The sequence below is a fragment of the Polyergus mexicanus genome, unplaced genomic scaffold (genome assembly GCF_030449975.1).
Source record: "Polyergus mexicanus isolate NDT 795.1 unplaced genomic scaffold, iyPolMexi1.0 SCAF_23, whole genome shotgun sequence".
In the NCBI taxonomy this organism is placed as follows: domain Eukaryota; kingdom Metazoa; phylum Arthropoda; class Insecta; order Hymenoptera; family Formicidae; genus Polyergus; species Polyergus mexicanus.
The window spans coordinates 5,096,565-5,114,544 of record NW_027223343.1 but is presented as its reverse complement, the minus strand read 5'-3'; the positions used below and the strand labels follow the sequence as shown (position 1 = coordinate 5,114,544).

General features: G+C 35.3%; 1 protein-coding gene across 2 annotated transcripts in view; it reads right to left on the bottom strand.

Annotated features, from left to right (window-relative positions):
- The window catches only part of Tpst (tyrosylprotein sulfotransferase), a 92,617-nt gene extending 74,913 nt beyond the window's left edge, over positions 1-17,704 (bottom strand). The window contains exon 1 of one of the 2 annotated variants that reach the window (XM_070313193.1): positions 16,727-17,704. The gene's annotated coding sequence lies outside the window, so the exon portion shown is untranslated. The remainder of the gene's footprint in view (positions 1-16,726) is intronic. The other variant, XM_070313189.1, reaches the window with a different exon arrangement.
- Positions 17,705-17,980: the final 276 nt, after the last annotated feature.

Here is a 17,980-nt window from a genome sequence, read left to right as displayed (position 1 = left end):
AAGCAGTGGTATCAACGCAGAGTACTAGGAACGCGAGATAGAAGCAGTGGTATCAACGCAGAAAGCAGTGGTATCAACGCCTTTATCTACTTTCAGACGATACAAAGCGCTGCTGAACATTTCGCACGATGACATGAAAAGGCTTCTCTTTTCAAGAAACATATATACTTCATATTGGCGTAAGACACTGCTATGTCTTTTTATATATATACATATATGCAAAACTGTTTGAAATTAACAAAAATGAAATTTCGAGATATAGAACGATAAAAGATAATCATATGTATTCTGTAAAGAGCAACAAATTCAGACTTTTATATATCTCGATAGTATATTGTCCACAGATTATTTTAATACCAAAAACATGCGAGCAACAAATTCTTTTAGTTAGTTTATATATTAGGAAAGCGCGTCATATAGGGTCCGCGGCGACAAAGTATCGATTTTTAATACTTTAAGAGGAGCAACAAATTCAGTTTCTTATATATTTCGATAGTATATCGTCCACAGATTATTTTAATACCAAAAACATGCGAGCAACAAATTCTTTTAGTTAGTTTATATATTAGGAAAGCGCGTCATATAGGGTCCGCGGCGACAAAGTATCGATTTTTAATACTTTAAGACGAGCAACAAATTCAGTTTCTTATATATTTCGATAGTACATCGTCCACAGATTATTTTAATACCAAAAACATGCGAGCAACAAATTCTTTTAGTTAATTTATATAATATAAGAGCGCGTCGTATAGGGTCCGCGGCGACAAAGTATCGATTTTTAATACTTTAAGACGAGCAACAAATTCAGTTTCTTATATATTTCGGTAGTACATCGTCCACAGATTATTTTAATACCAAAAACATGCGAGCAACAAATTCTTTTAGTTAGTTTATATATTAGGAAAGCGCATCATATAGGGTCCGCGGCGACAAAGTATCGATTTTTAATACTTTAAGACGAGCAACAAATTCAGTTTCTTATATATTTCGGTAGTATATTGTCCACAGATTATTTTAATACCAAAAACATGCGAGCAACAAATTCTTTTAGTTAGTTTATATATTAGGAAAGCGCGTCATATAGGGTCCGCGGCGACAAAGTATCGATTTTTAATACTTTAAGAGGAGCAACAAATTCAGTTTCTTATATATTTCGATAGTACATCGTCCACAGATTATTTTAATACCAAAAACATGCGAGCAACAAATTCTTTTAGTTAGTTTATATATTAGGAAAGCGCGTCATATAGGGTCCGCGGCGACAAAGTATCGATTTTTAATACTTTAAGAGGAGCAACAAATTCAGTTTCTTATATATTTCGATAGTACATCGTCCACAGATTATTTTAATACCAAAAACATGCGAGCAACAAATTCTTTTAGTTAGTTTATATATTAGGAAAGCGCGTCATATAGGGTCCGCGGCGACAAAGTATCGATTTTTAATACTTTAAGACGAGCAACAAATTCAGTTTCTTATATATTTCGGTAGTATATTGTCCACAGATTATTTTAATACCAAAAACATGCGAGCAACAAATTCTTTTAGTTAGTTTATATATTAGGAAAGCGCGTCATATAGGGTCCGCGGCGACAAAGTATCGATTTTTAATACTTTAAGAGGAGCAACAAATTCAGTTTCTTATATATTTCGATAGTACATCGTCCACAGATTATTTTAATACCAAAAACATGCGAGCAACAAATTCTTTTAGTTAGTTTATATATTAGGAAAGCGCGTCATATAGGGTCCGCGGCGACAAAGTATCGATTTTTAATACTTTAAGAGGAGCAACAAATTCAGTTTCTTATATATTTCGATAGTACATCGTCCACAGATTATTTTAATACCAAAAACATGCGAGCAACAAATTCTTTTAGTTAGTTTATATATTAGGAAAGCGCGTCATATAGGGTCCGCGGCGACAAAGTATCGATTTTTAATACTTTAAGAGGAGCAACAAATTCAGTTTCTTATATATTTCGATAGTATATCGTCCACAGATTATTTTAATACCAAAAACATGCGAGCAACAAATTCTTTTAGTTAATTTATATAATATAAGAGCGCGTCGTATAGGGTCCGCGGCGACAAAGTATCGATTTTTAATACTTTAAGACGAGCAACAAATTCAGTTTCTTATATATTTCGGTAGTACATCGTCCACAGATTATTTTAATACCAAAAACATGCGAGCAACAAATTCTTTTAGTTAGTTTATATATTAGGAAAGCGCATCATATAGGGTCCGCGGCGACAAAGTATCGATTTTTAATACTTTAAGAGGAGCAACAAATTCAGTTTCTTATATATTTCGATAGTACATCGTCCACAGATTATTTTAATACCAAAAACATGCGAGCAACAAATTCTTTTAGTTAGTTTATATATTAGGAAAGTGCGTCATATAGGGTCCGCGGCGACAAAGTATCGATTTTTAATACTTTAAGACGAGCAACAAATTCAGTTTCTTATATATTTCGGTAGTATATTGTCCACAGATTATTTTAATACCAAAAACATGCGAGCAACAAATTCTTTTAGTTAGTTTATATATTAGGAAAGCGCGTCATATAGGGTCCGCGGCGACAAAGTATCGATTTTTAATACTTTAAGAGGAGCAACAAATTCAGTTTCTTATATATTTCGATAGTACATCGTCCACAGATTATTTTAATACCAAAAACATGCGAGCAACAAATTCTTTTAGTTAGTTTATATATTAGGAAAGCGCGTCATATAGGGTCCGCGGCGACAAAGTATCGATTTTTAATACTTTAAGAGGAGCAACAAATTCAGTTTCTTATATATTTCGATAGTACATCGTCCACAGATTATTTTAATACCAAAAACATGCGAGCAACAAATTCTTTTAGTTAGTTTATATATTAGGAAAGCGCGTCATATAGGGTCCGCGGCGACAAAGTATCGATTTTTAATACTTTAAGAGGAGCAACAAATTCAGTTTCTTATATATTTCGATAGTATATCGTCCACAGATTATTTTAATACCAAAAACATGCGAGCAACAAATTCTTTTAGTTAATTTATATAATATAAGAGCGCGTCGTATAGGGTCCGCGGCGACAAAGTATCGATTTTTAATACTTTAAGACGAGCAACAAATTCAGTTTCTTATATATTTCGGTAGTACATCGTCCACAGATTATTTTAATACCAAAAACATGCGAGCAACAAATTCTTTTAGTTAGTTTATATATTAGGAAAGCGCATCATATAGGGTCCGCGGCGACAAAGTATCGATTTTTAATACTTTAAGAGGAGCAACAAATTCAGTTTCTTATATATTTCGATAGTACATCGTCCACAGATTATTTTAATACCAAAAACATGCGAGCAACAAATTCTTTTAGTTAATTTATATAATATAAGAGCGCGTCGTATAGGGTCCGCGGCGACAAAGTATCGATTTTTAATACTTTAAGACGAGCAACAAATTCAGTTTCTTATATATTTCGGTAGTACATCGTCCACAGATTATTTTAATACCAAAAACATGCGAGCAACAAATTCTTTTAGTTAGTTTATATATTAGGAAAGTGCGTCATATAGGGTCCGCGGCGACAAAGTATCGATTTTTAATACTTTAAGACGAGCAACAAATTCAGTTTCTTATATATTTCGATAGTACATCGTCCACAGAGTATTTTAGTACCAAATACATGCGAGCAATACATTTTTTTATTTACTTTTACTTCGCGCAAGTGAATGGTACGGCGCGGCGAGACTGAGTATATAGTGGTATTAATTAAATAATATACTTTTTTTAAAATATTTTTATGTTATTTTAGAGCAACAAATTAGCAACAAATTCTAGTGTATTTTATTTTTTGATTCGAGCTGTATATATATTTTTTTCACTATGGGGGGGGCTGGCTTAATGTCAAGCTAGCACCCCCCACTTTGAATGTAAATTCCTGCTAAACGGTTTGAGCAATAAAATTCGGACTACGGCAACTAATTAGCACATAATTAGCACTAAATTATTTTATGTATTTGATTTAATTTGGCGTTGGTGGGGGGGTTAACTTAATATGGGTGAGAATAGTCCCCAAAGCGCTATGTAGAGCTCGCCACGACATAGCACCCCGGAGGGTTAATATCACGAGGGTGGTTCATTATATCCCTATATTCGACGAAAATTAGATTGGCAGCAGGGCCGGCAGGTTAGGAGAGGGGGGGGGGGGGGACGGTATGACGTCTCCTCGTCCTTTGTCTAATATTTGCATCGCGCGAAATATCCTCGATCGGCGAGAACCCGAAAACGATCTGGCGACGATCCAACCGGACCCGGGATACGATCCTTCCTTCGGATGTGATTCGACCGGCGTCATTATCGTTTCAAACCGCGACGACGATTTATCCGCAAATTCACACGATCCACACTCGACGCGACAGAGTGGAGAGAGAGAGAGAGAGAGAGAGAGAGAGAGAGAGAGAGAGAGAGAGAGAGGATCGGCGGGAACTTCTTTTGATCCGTGAAATTTGCCCGAGATATTCTACCTCTGAATCACAGACTTTTCGAAGGAAACCTTCGGTTGAATTCTAGAAACTTCTTGGAATCGATGGATGCCTTCCCGACTGTCGAATCGTTACACGCAAAATGACGGATCTCAAAAGTCCCAGTTCTATGAAACGCTCTTTAAAAAATAAAAAATAAAAAAAAAAGTTCTTCGATAATCAGATATTATATGTCACGTCAAAAACAACGTGACTCTTTTACAGAAGTGCGCTCCAATTTTTGCGAAACGTTTGCTATTTTTTTCGCGTGTCATAGTAAATCCACGGAGAGAGATTGTAGCTTATATATTTGAATCATTTATGAAAAGATAAAAAAAAGATCCGATAACATTATGTAATTGAAATCAATTTTTCTCATAACAAATATCACTCCTGGAAAAAAATATTAGCCCATGAAAAAAAAAAAAAAAAAAATGAATATTCTAAAAACTAATAAAATAATAAAAAGTAATAATATTGAAGCTATTTACAAAATTATTTATCGTTAAAATTTCCGAATCAAAATACAAATTTCTATACAGACATATATCATCATTGTACATTATTTAGAATTAGCAGTTTTTATGAAATCGTATGAAAATATTTAAAAAAAAAAATATATATATATATATTTCTGATAAAATGAAATATAGAGGAAGAACTTTATGTAGAGAGAATGCGTATTACAGAAAATTATAATACTTTTTATATACGAGACAGAAATAGAACGAGAGATTCAAGACACGGAACATAGTTTCGTCGATCGAATCACAATAAAGAGATACGCTCCAACAATCTGCCTGCTGATCGAACGCGACAAACGAATACATGAACGTGGTGGATGGATATTGGAACCGTGCAGGAGCAGGTTAACGATCGAGCATTACATCACGCATTCGGCTTCGAGTTTAAGGTCAAAGACTTTATTCGCCTCTCTCTCTTTCTCGATCGGTCGGTCGGTCTGTTGGCCGACATAACGAGTACTGTAGAATGTGCCAAGAGTGGTATCGCACCTAACAGCATAATCACAAGAGCATTATCCGAGAAACGAGATTCGCCGTAATCTCGATATCAATCTCAATATAATTCGGAATTTTCTCTCCCTCCCGGGAAATCGCGACGCGATAGACGATTCTCCGAATAGAATGCAATTATCTCTCAACTTCTTGTCCATGATCGGCTTGCAGAGTCGGGCGAGACAAACGGTGCCAATTTTCGTGTCGCAAAAAACACTTGGCGTTCACTCGAGAAATTCGATCGAATCTCAAACTAGCGCGAAACGCTACTTAAATTGTTAATTGAATAGAATTGAAAAGTCGCGAGCCATCTTTATCCCGTAATTGCAACCACGTGACATTCCTGACATCAAATTCGTCGCTCGCGAAATCCTCCCATCACATTTTTCTGAGAGATCGCATTTTCTGAATGTCTGACTATCTCTTTTTTTCCACCCGAAATTGAATTATCAGTCGTAAAATATTTTGTCACGATTTCCTCGTAATTAACGAGCTCTATTTCAAATTACGAGCATGCATTTTTCTGAGAGGAATATTCTTTATATCGGGGGGAAAAAAAAAAAAAAAAAAAAAATGTAAATTAAAAATATTGTCTAAACTTTTTTTGTCTCCAAATTTTTTTTTTCATTCGCCGCTCGTGAAATATCCCGAAATATCAATCTCTCGTGACCTAAGGCATTTCGAATAGCTGATTTACGAATTATTTCGCGCGCATGCTAATCTTCAAACGGCACAATATACGAAGACATTAATTTAGCCCGATGTAAGGTCGCGCTACGAGTAAATCTATCTTGAAATAAAGGAGCGCGAACACGCGACATAAACACGAAGGGAGAGGTCTGGTCTCTCACGGGTTACAACTTGGCGAAAATCGCGAAAATCCGTACCGACGATTGTGCACAAGTCACCGAAAGTTACGATGAAATTTTAATCAGGTCAAGCGAATTTGCACGCAAAATATTTCGCTGTCGCGGATATAAAATATCCGCGTGTCGGTTCGTATCTTGCGATACATTCATCTCGAATTTATTCCCTTATTTAATAACACATTAATCTAATATTCCCATCTGGATCCATGAATGAAACATCTCCCAGATTAAAGATATTTTCTCTGGGAGTCTCGAAAAATATTGTAAATTACAAACGTATAAATTTATTATTATTATAATTTTAATTATAAAATATTTCATATATATATATATATATATATATATAAATTATAATAATAAATTATGCGACACACATTTATTATGTATATTTATATTTATTATTATTTTTTTGTTTTTTTAATTAATGTTACATTCAATCCATTACCATAATAGATATTTTCTCTAGAAGAATCTCGGAAAATAAATTATATAATAATAAATTATATGACACATTTATTATATATATATATTATTTTTTTGATTAATTAATATTACACTCAATACATTACCATAATAATCTACTATAATTTAAAATGACACTCATGTCTTTTTCACTCGTAAAAGTAATTCACTCCCAAGAGTTAATATTTATACATGTGTATCCGACGTTAAAACTTCAAGAGGCATTAATTTGTCATACTCGACATATTTCTGTTTACGCATCCTATAACATGTGGCAGTAAAGTATTTACTGAAATATTTAAGGACACTCGAAATATTGTATTGTATAACCGCACATCTTTTTCTTTTCTTTCGTATACTATATGCACAACTCTAGATATATCTTCTCCGTCCAAATATACCAAAAGTGAAATACTTTCGTGTCGCGGAACATCAAAAATGTCCCGCAACGTTGACAAAATTCGCGAGACGTTAAGTTAATACAGACATTTATTTATTCTCTCCGCGTGTCTCCGGAGACAAGGAGAATAAATCAGTTTTTCGCACACGACAACATGGTACGTGCGAAGCGGTGCCGATTACGCGAATAATAAGATGTCGAAGAAATGCCGAGATAAGAAGAAGCAGAAAAAAGGGGGGGAAAAAAAAGAAAAGAAAAAGACGCAGAGACTTTTTTCACTCGCTTTCTGTCTCATTTGCTGGCTAATAATTTTAATTAACCTAACTGGAAAAGAAAACTAATATTTTTTTTATTTATATGATACAAAATACACGGTGCTCCTACAATACATGTGTAGTTCTACTCGTACGTTTCCTCCGTACCTTCAAGCATCTGTATTAGGAGCGACTCGCTCTTCTCCGGGAGCTCACTCATTGATGTTTTCCTTTCATTACCATCGCAACGGTAACGAGCGAGCGCGATACTTCTTCCGTCTTATCTATAATCCGACACTCCGCAATGCAATTGAGAAACGAAACGATACCAGCCTCCCTCGCCCCCGCCCGTCGTTCCTCTCGTCGTATCTCGCGTTTGCATAACATTAATGTTTAAGAGATCCGCTTCGGCGAATATATGATACCGTCTATCTTACTCGCGCGCCACGTAAGAAAGAAAATTCCGCGTCTGCCTCTCATATTGCGCCTTGATATCATTTACCTTCACGTTAACCTTATATATGGCGTTTTCGTACGAACTCGGATAAAAATGCTCGAAGTGTCCTAAAAATGTTTCTTCGACGACATCAATATATCGGGTGAAATATATAAACGAATAACGTGTACATTTTATACATGTATACGCGCCTGCATATTTTTATTTTAGTTTATATTTTCTTATAATAATGTGCAAAATTTGACGAAAAATGTAAACGGAGTAAGATTTTTTTCTTCACATTTGGATTTTTTTTTTTTTTAAATATCTACAAATCAATAAAATTCCGTTTCCACTTGCAATCAGCCGCCAAGAGAATGTATCCTTTCGTAATTATGTAAACTATTGCGAACAGGATTTGCACGACTTTTCACACATCATTGCTTTCATCTTGATTGCTTTTTTTTCATACAGCATGTATTTGCACTCGATTATTTTCATTTCTATTATATCGATAAAGTTGTAAACAAAACTCTCGATCCCAAAGTAGACGCAAGATGCTTTACAATTTATCAATACATTCGTTTTGCTAAAAAAAAAAAAATAAAAAAAAATCTTCTTTCATTGAATAAAAAAGCAGATGCGTCACAAGTTTGGCAATAAATTTATCGAAACAAGATACATATGTCTATAAATAAAAAAAAATATTAAAAAGTATCAAAAAAATATTTGTCTCATATATAGAGTTTATTGTCACACAAGGAGATATAATATTTTACGAATTAATTCTTCTCGAGTAAAGAATTCCATTGCGCGAAATAATCATTGAAGCCTGAAACTCCCTCATAAGTAATGCGTAAATAACATTATATTCGTGTGACCATGAACACTTTCGAACGGAAATTAGTGGAGCGAAACTACGTCGGTGGAAACCGGTTTCGATGCGCAATTCGCGGCACGCGCGTCTTGTATACGTAATCGAATTAAGTAACGAGAACGCGGTTACACGTTATTGCATTTCATGTTTGCTTTGCTGTTTCGACTATATCCCTATATCCCATCCCTTAATAATCGATGTGTAACTACCTAAGATAGATTAACAATCGTGATAGCGTCAATTGAATATTGAATTAGGCGTCAAAAGAAAGAAAATAAACGCAGAATTATATATTTTGATATTTTCGCTGTAATAATGTCACAAAGAAAAAATTTATAAATTATATATAATAAAATAAGTTCTCTCACAAGCTCTGAGATACGATTGTAAATGTGTTATGTGTAAACAAAACTTATAAATAAAAAAAAAAAAAAACAATATCTAAAGAAATTAATAAGGTTAAAATATAACATTTATAAAATGATAAATCCATATTGTAATAGAAAAAAGTAACACACAATTTTATGTATTTAAACAAATTATACATTTTAAATAAGAAAGATTATTTAAAATAAAATCCATAAGATCTTTACGAGATATTAAAAAATAGAATCAAAAATTTAAGTAAATTTAAAGCAAAGTTTTTCTTAGCAAAACTTTAATATAGACCATTTTTTCTCATAACTTTTTAATGTGCGACATAAAATATCTTGAGCTAATTAAAACTTGAATTAAAATACACATTTAAAGTAAAGTTTACATACAAAAACTAAAGCTCATGCAGAAAGTTATAGTTTACAATATATATATATATATTTTTAATTATTCAAATTCGTGAGTTACCGAGATATTTCTTTCAAAAGAAGAAAAGCCTGTTCAAGTAGTGTACATTTTTAAATCAAATAAAAGAGAAATGAGGAAATAAATTTTCGCATAGAGTCAAGTTTTAATTGTATATAAACATGTATATAAAGTAATATACAGTGTTGGAAAAAAAAAAAGGTAATTTGATATTTTTACAAATTTCTCGACTTGTGTCTGCTTCCACCTTTCAAGCACAGAATTATAACGTGGGCAGAAAAGAAAGATTTTCCATAATATCTCCGGGCGACAAGGTCGAAAATAAATACGTCACGCTTTTTCCTCGCGTTGAATATTTCACGAGCCTCTCCGCGTGACGAGCGGTACCATTTAACGCGCGCGATCTATTAAAATTAAATAGAGACGCGCCTTAATTCGCGAACGGTTGGTTGACGATTCATTAACGAGTTTAACGATCGCCAGCATATTCCCAAGAATTTTAGCGTAAAAAATGGGGACGAAGGCCGCCTCTCTCGTCGCGAATTGTCGCGTCGTATACGTCCTGTCGCGTGTCCATAACGTTGGGTTTTTCATTTAAAATTAATTTCGGCGCTAATTAATTAAATTTGACGGAATGAATAAAAAGGTAAATCTCGACTCATTTAATTACTACACCGAAATTAATTCAGCTCGCCTCTTACATCGTTAATTCGCCATTTATAACGATGTTCCGGGTTTACGCGGGGCGCTATTCATTGTCGAAAAACTAACGCGGTTTTTCCCCCGATTAAAGTGTCGAAACTCGATTAGCTCGAAAGATTAATCTATTTTCACATCTCGTATAGCGCTCTATTCGAAACCGAGAAGCATTTTTATGCGTCATTTATACTTTTGTGTAATTTTTTTTTTTTATTTAATTATACTAAGCGCGTTTCCGAAACGCCAAACTAATCTTGCCAGCGTATCCTGAATAATTATATTGAAATGCGAAACGAGAACAAAAGCTGTATAAATATATAAATATAAGCAAACAAATTGTTACACTCATACCCAATACGAAATAGCTACAAATTACGAAGGATTATAAATTTATTCGCGAGAAAGAAAAGTTATGTAAGGGCATCTGTTATCGAGATAATACAGGAAACCGTCCGTACTTGAAGCATCAGTTTCACAAAACATAATTATTAAAGACGCGCGTTGTGTCTTACTTAGGCGAAAGCTTTCAAGTTCGCAATCCTCTTTTCCAAATCACCCCGTATATCCTCCCCCCCTCCCAAATCTCGTAACTGACGCGGCCGAGGTCGTTTACCTCGTAAATTACGAGATACCGAGATTGCGCCCCGTGATTTACGTCACGTGCGTAAGGCAGGCAAAACGAGAGAGTTTAACTATCGGAAACAGAACTAGTGTGAATGATCGTTGGCGAATATATCGCGGCGCACGCAGGATTCGCGGGGGGATTTACAAAGCCGGGGTTGAAGCTTGGCGCGCTTGCTCGCCGCCGATCTCTTCCCCGCGTACGAAACCCGCGCGTTTCGCATCATTGCGTTTTAACGATCGTTGGATTAATCCTCAATCGAGAGAGATTAATCCACGCAAAAACCGCGAAACGCGTATTTGCCGATAACATTGATAACGTCATACCCGCCGAAATATATCTCGCGCGATTTTTCGTTCTCGTCAAAGCTCTCGAAACGACGAAAATTTTTTTCCGGCCAAACTACAAAAAAAAAAATAGTTTCAAGATTGTAAGGAAAAATATATTTCTTCAAATTTTAATATTTATCGCGACGGATTTAATTTGCAACAACACGCTCCTTGTATTTACGACGTATCGTTTAATATCTCTTGCGTATATTTTTGGAAATCCCGTACGGATAATCGATAACAGGCGTAGCGTTATCCGGTGGCTTACATTCGGATAACGGGCGTCTCGTTGTTCCATCCGGATAAACCGGAAGCTCATCAGCTTGCCGTTATGTTCCTCTCACGAGTAAGATCTAGACAGGCCGGGTATCGGTAACGCGAATACCGCTACGGTGTTCCGGCGTATAGCAACGTTCGATCCGTCAACAAGCGAGTACAAAAGACGTTACGTCGTCGTTCGCAACAAGTTACTCGACGATCCCTGATCCTTGTCGAGGGGTGGCTGCCCGGCTTTCCCCTCGCCAGGATGAATGCGTGCATCGAATGCGGGATATCGTATCACACCGTATCGGCATCGGTTCGCAGAAGCGACAGTCGCTGGTGCGACCACGTCGACGCCTTGATTTATCGGTGGGTGTCCCCCGTGTTCAAACATCGGAAACATGGGGACACTGTTGAATTTTCGCCTACATGCGATATTAACGATTCAAAATGGCGAGGGATTGTCCGGATTTAACTTTGGCCGCGCGCGTCATCCGGACATTACCTTGAAATATTCGCAAAGAATTATTCAAATGATCAAGAATAACGCTTCGCTCGTCGCTACACGGTTATTTTTTTTTTTTTTTTTTTTTTTTTTTTTTTTTTTTTTTTTGTTAAAAAATGTGCCGGTTAAAAAAATATATAATATTTAACATATTTATTATGTTAAATTTAAACCAAATTTTTCCAAGTATCGTCTTTCAATAGTATTTCTAATGTATGCACTATAAAAAATTGGAAAAAAAAAATTTTTTAAATGCTCCAACATTTGCCTAAAAATTCAATTTAAAAACGATCTATAATTCGCGATAAAATTCTATTTATATTCTTCATTTATACGTCATATTTTTTAATGAATATGTGATCTGTATTTTCTGATACATACACATATCTTCCTTCTTCCTCTTCGAATGATTTATGTATTTTATATATAGCTGTATATGAAAAAAAAAAAAAATTATAATTAATATAAATACAATTCTATCCCGAATTTTGATACAGAGTTTATAGATCGTCCAAAACGAGCTTTACATAGTTGTTTGAGATGCAAAGTTGCCCTATATTCCTGCAAGAGTACATATACATTACTTTAAATAATGATTACTTCAGCTATAGGACAACGTATTCCGCCCCGTTACAAAATTCAATTTTTAGATAAATTCTTCAAGCTCCGACGAGAGCAAATTGCTCGAGACACGTCAATGGATTTCATTTTAATATAACGTTTTACATATTTGCCGCGCGATTAAATTATATACGGACCAATAATGCATTCTCGTTATTTATTCTCGTTGTTTATCATCGCGCCCGTACATATCAATAATTTAACATTATCGAATTAAACGGTTCTCGAATTAAACTTTAAGGCGGTTATTGCATAGAACTAAATTATCCGTCGTTGTAAATTCGAACAAGTAATGAGACTTTAAAGGATTATACATATATACATATACATAGTATATGTTTATCGTACTACCGTACATATATATTCTTTATCAACGACTTATAAGACTGAAACAGAGTAAAGTGTTGGTGCGGAGAGTAAAAAATAATTTCCACGGCCACGATAAGCTTCTCATAGATGCGATACCCGACAAACATAAAATAGTTAATTATTCTTATCGCGAAATACGAATGAAAGAATTGGCGGCCAAGGAAAGTAAAAAGTTTTGCGACACAAATTGTCGTCAAAAATCATTAAGAGCAATCGAAAATGTCTTTCAATGCCAATAATAATCGAGACGCGTGACTTTTATTTACAGCAGAAACATTTCAAGAATTAAAATTCATATCAAAATACGTGGCGCGTAAAAATAACGAATGGATTTCCGTTTTATATTCTGTGACGAATTTAATGTCGTTTAAAACGAGTTCTCTTTTTCAGTTACGCGCGTCTTATGTTTCCCGGAAATTAAATGAAAAATCGTTGATGTAAAATCGACATTTCATATGCAGCTCGACACGATCGAGGAAGCGATATCATAATGAAATAGTAGATGATTATGTCGGCGGAAACCATAATTAAAAAAAAAAAAAAAGAACCTTGCAGCTCGTTTCGCATAATATCCCAGATATTCCGGTAAAGAGCGACTACAGATTAGCCGTAATCACATAGGATATTTATAATATAGTGCTTCTTTTAATATCAGATCTAACGCGAGCGATGAAGAAGTAAACGATAAGTTCCGGTAAGCTTGCGGGAAACGACTCGGCGGTTTTCCGTTTGGATTATTTCATTCTTCTCTCTCTCTCTCTCTCTTTCGCTCTCTTTCTATTTCGGTTCTCGCGCTATTGTTTTTGCTCGCTAGCCCGTATAACGTTTATGATATTGACTTACCGTGGCAGTGCCGTTAGCGGTATGCGCGCCTCATATTTATTTTGCCCGCCGTTTCCAAGCTTCGCCGCGTCTTTCATACGGTACTGTGTTAGCTACGAGAAAAGCTCGTTTAATTACGCGGCACCTTGAGAATAATTTGCGGCACTTTTCCGCGAACGATATAAATGAGCTTTGTTCCTCGTAAGAGAAGAGTATACGCGATATCTTTAATTTAGAGTCCTGTGATCTCTCAAGTTAGATCTTTATTTAATCTTTTCATTTTTTTTACATGTAGTGTCTAATAAGATTAATCAACGACACGTGTAGTTGATGAATAAGCACGATTGCATGTCAATAATTTTGCGCTCGAGTTGGCTTTTTTTTTTTTAGCGTCAATCTTTAAGATATCTTATAATAACTTGTAATAATTTATTTGAATAAAAAAAATAAAAAATAAATTATACATCGATTTAAGTGATAAATTAAATAAAAGGAATAAATTTTTCTATCGTATATCTAAAAGGATAAAAATGGAAAATCTCGAAAACAACATGCTTCTTTAATCGAATTCAATCGTGTAATTCTTGTATACGTATAATTTAAATTTAAGGATCAATTATGCAGTAATAAGCACTGAATATTATCGATGACGCGTTATCATCCGCTAAAACAAATTTTAACACGCAGCTTCTGAAACTAATCATTAATTAGATTAATTATTGACGATATGTTAACAGGAATTAGCAAACACAACGTATGCAAATATTTTATTTGTAACGCAATCGATTATCACGGCATTGCATGTAATAATACGTTAAATATTTTCATTCTACAAATGTCTGTATGTATGTGAAATGCCTGAAATATTGATAAAATTAGTTACAATTTTAATATAATTTCGCGAAATAGCTCTATTTCCTCATCGGGAATTAGTCATATCATGAAATAGCTAGAATTTCTCTCCCATATTAATTAAACTTCATTCACACAAAGTATCGAGAAATTCCGTTTATTTATAATTTTAACTGTATTTTTTTTTTTTTTTTTTTTTTTTTTTTTGTAGGGACAAAATTTCAGAGGACGTTTAACATGCATGCACACGGTCTCGTAATGTTCAGCATTAACAATTTAAATTAAATGTAATTGTAATTGTGATTAAATGTTGAAGGCAAACTTTGAGAAAGTAAAGTCCATTTAAATGAATAATAAAGTTTCGTTACATTTAGTAACCTCGCCGCAAAAGCCAAGTTTCGTTCGCAGCTACATTCTCGAGAGAACGTTTATATTTTAGAATATTTTATCACACTTGCGCGTTTTTTAATTGAAGAAAAATGTTTTCTAATTGATAAGAAATTTTACCATTGGAATGAATAAAGCTATTAAAGCCTAGACAATTTTAGTTTCTACGATTCTTCCCTAATAGTTGTAATTTTTACGATGCATCTCTAATGTTAATCCTCGCATAGTAAAAATTAACGAGAAACGACATCGGTATAACAAAATAGACGGACTCTCAGAACTGGTCGTGAGCAAACATTATTCTATGTAAAATGTAAAATCAACTTTTAATAAAATAGGATATATATACGATAGTAAGAAAAACTTTACGAAATAAAATTCAGAGGCGAATATAAGCAATGGAATATTTGTGTCTCTTGTTTAATTTGAAGCAGATTTAAGCAGCATATTAATATCAAGCTGTAATTTGAACATATCGAGGGTTAATAATTGAAAAAAAAAAAAAAAATGTATATAATATCCTCATTATTTTCATGAAAAGAGAGCAATTTTATCGCGAAATTTATTTATATAATTATACGTATATGCTATGATAAATATACATTTTACAATTAGTTGCGTGTGCGAATAATATTGTCGATTAATATTTTAATAATCAATTCACGCATTTAAATATTATAAATAAATATAGAAGTATTGCGCTCGCGCTCTTTTCTATTCTTCGTATTGTATAATTTATTTTGAAGCTTTATATGCAAGGTAGTCTTATGATTAACCGTTACTGATAAGTCGGTGTTCTACACTTTGTTACATTCCCAAGATGCGCGTCAGAATTTAAATACTACTCGCGTCGACTTCCAACACTACAACGGCGCAGGAAAAGTATTCGTGAAGAAATAAAGATATATTATCGTACGTCAAATGTATTAATCCATTTACATTCGAAATTGTTATTCGTCATTTTCTATCGCTATTAATCGTTTTTCGTAAATATGTCGTTCTTGCCCTACGCTACGTTTCCAGAAAATTGCGCGTCGCGCGAATCGTCCTTCGCGCAAGGACACGACACGTCATTTGACGAGTCCTCTCTTTCCCGTTTGAAAAAAAAGCGAATTCCTCGCGCGACGTAACGCGACGATTTTCTCGTCTCGACGTTAAGCGTCAATTTTTTTTTTTTTCCTTTTTCTTTTTCTTTCTTCGAAACGGAACAGACGACACTCGGATCTTACGCAAGAAACTTCTCGAGAAACGTATGTCGCCATTCAATAGACGGATTCCACGTTTCTATTCACGGCATGGTCATCGACGCATCAGGTGTCAGTCACCCCGAGCCGTGAGAACGTCGAGTTTCGCTTGCGCGCGGCTACCATACGCACGATGCACGCATGTACGTACGCACCATCTTCGTGTCGCAAGCATGTCAACGCGACACGAAAAAAGCAACGATCGTGCGTCGCAATGCGTGTTATTCCGCGAGCGCGTATAAATAGGACAATTTTATTACGGGATAAACGAAAGACTTTGTCGAGAAAGGTACGATTGTCTCGAGTACTCGATATTTATCTCTTAAAATAATCACTAAATCTCTTCGATTCCAAGTAAAAACACTGATCGTCACTCACCGGTGTTACGTTGACCGTAGCAATTCCACCCGTGACCCGTCGTCGACGACGTCTTCGCTCGTCCCTTTCACTCTTTCGCAATCAACGAAGAAGATGCGGCGTCCTCCGGATTCCTCGTCCTTTCGATTCTTTCTTCAGTTCACACGCGACGCGACACGGATGCGATCAAGCACCGTGAAACGCACGAGCGTACGCGAACACGCACAAACGCGACGACTGAGACACCAGGTGCGGAAGATACCTCTCCGAACGCTCCCATCGGTCAGCTGCGACTGACTGACTGACTGTGACTGTGACTGGTCGTCCGCCGGCACAAGGAGGGGAGAGGGAAAAGGCGCGACTCGCGCGCCGCTCCGCGCCGCCGCAGGGCAAGTTGGATAGTACCATCTTCCGCCGATGGATAGCGCCGTATTGCACGCGCGCGCTTGCAATATTTTCCATTTTAAACACGACACTGAAATGCGATATTTCGACCAAATTCCGATTAACTTGGTCGTGTATACGACAATCGCCCGATATTTTCTCGGCGTTTCCGATATTACACCCTTACTTGCAAATGATATTTTCTTATTTTCAGTAACTTAAAATCGTAACCGAAACGCGATGAGTCAAGTGATTATTATTGTAATATATAATTGTTGACTATCGCGATAATAGCACGCCGATCAATTAAGCTTGTTCTTTCGATATTTACGATGCTCCATCGCGATTATATCCATATCACAAGCGTCTCGACACCATAAATAACCGCGTATAATATATACTTTAGCCAAGCGTGAAGACCATTACAAGTTGCAACTTTGGATGCCGTTAATGCACTACTGTGGTTCGATTCCGAGATTTCCAGTGCATTTCACGCGAATCAAACATGGCTGCCGTGACGTAATCATTGAACCGTTATTTTGAAAATATTGAAAGCGAATCTGAAAAGCGATTTCGATCAAATTAATTTGATCGTATATACGTAATAAAAGAATCGCCCCGAATTTTTTTTTCGCGCTCCCGATATTATACATTTGCTCGCAAGCGAATACGTATTGTCAGTAACTTTTAAAATCGTGTAAAAGCCGAACGCGATAAATCAATCATGTTTCTTTTATTATCGTAATGTCGTCCTGTAATATAATAATCTTGACGATCACGATTATAATCACGATTATAAAACACACGAATCGATTGAATTCGTTCCTTCGATATTTTTATGATTATATACTTATCTCACAAACGTCCCGACATCACAAAATAATCGTCTCA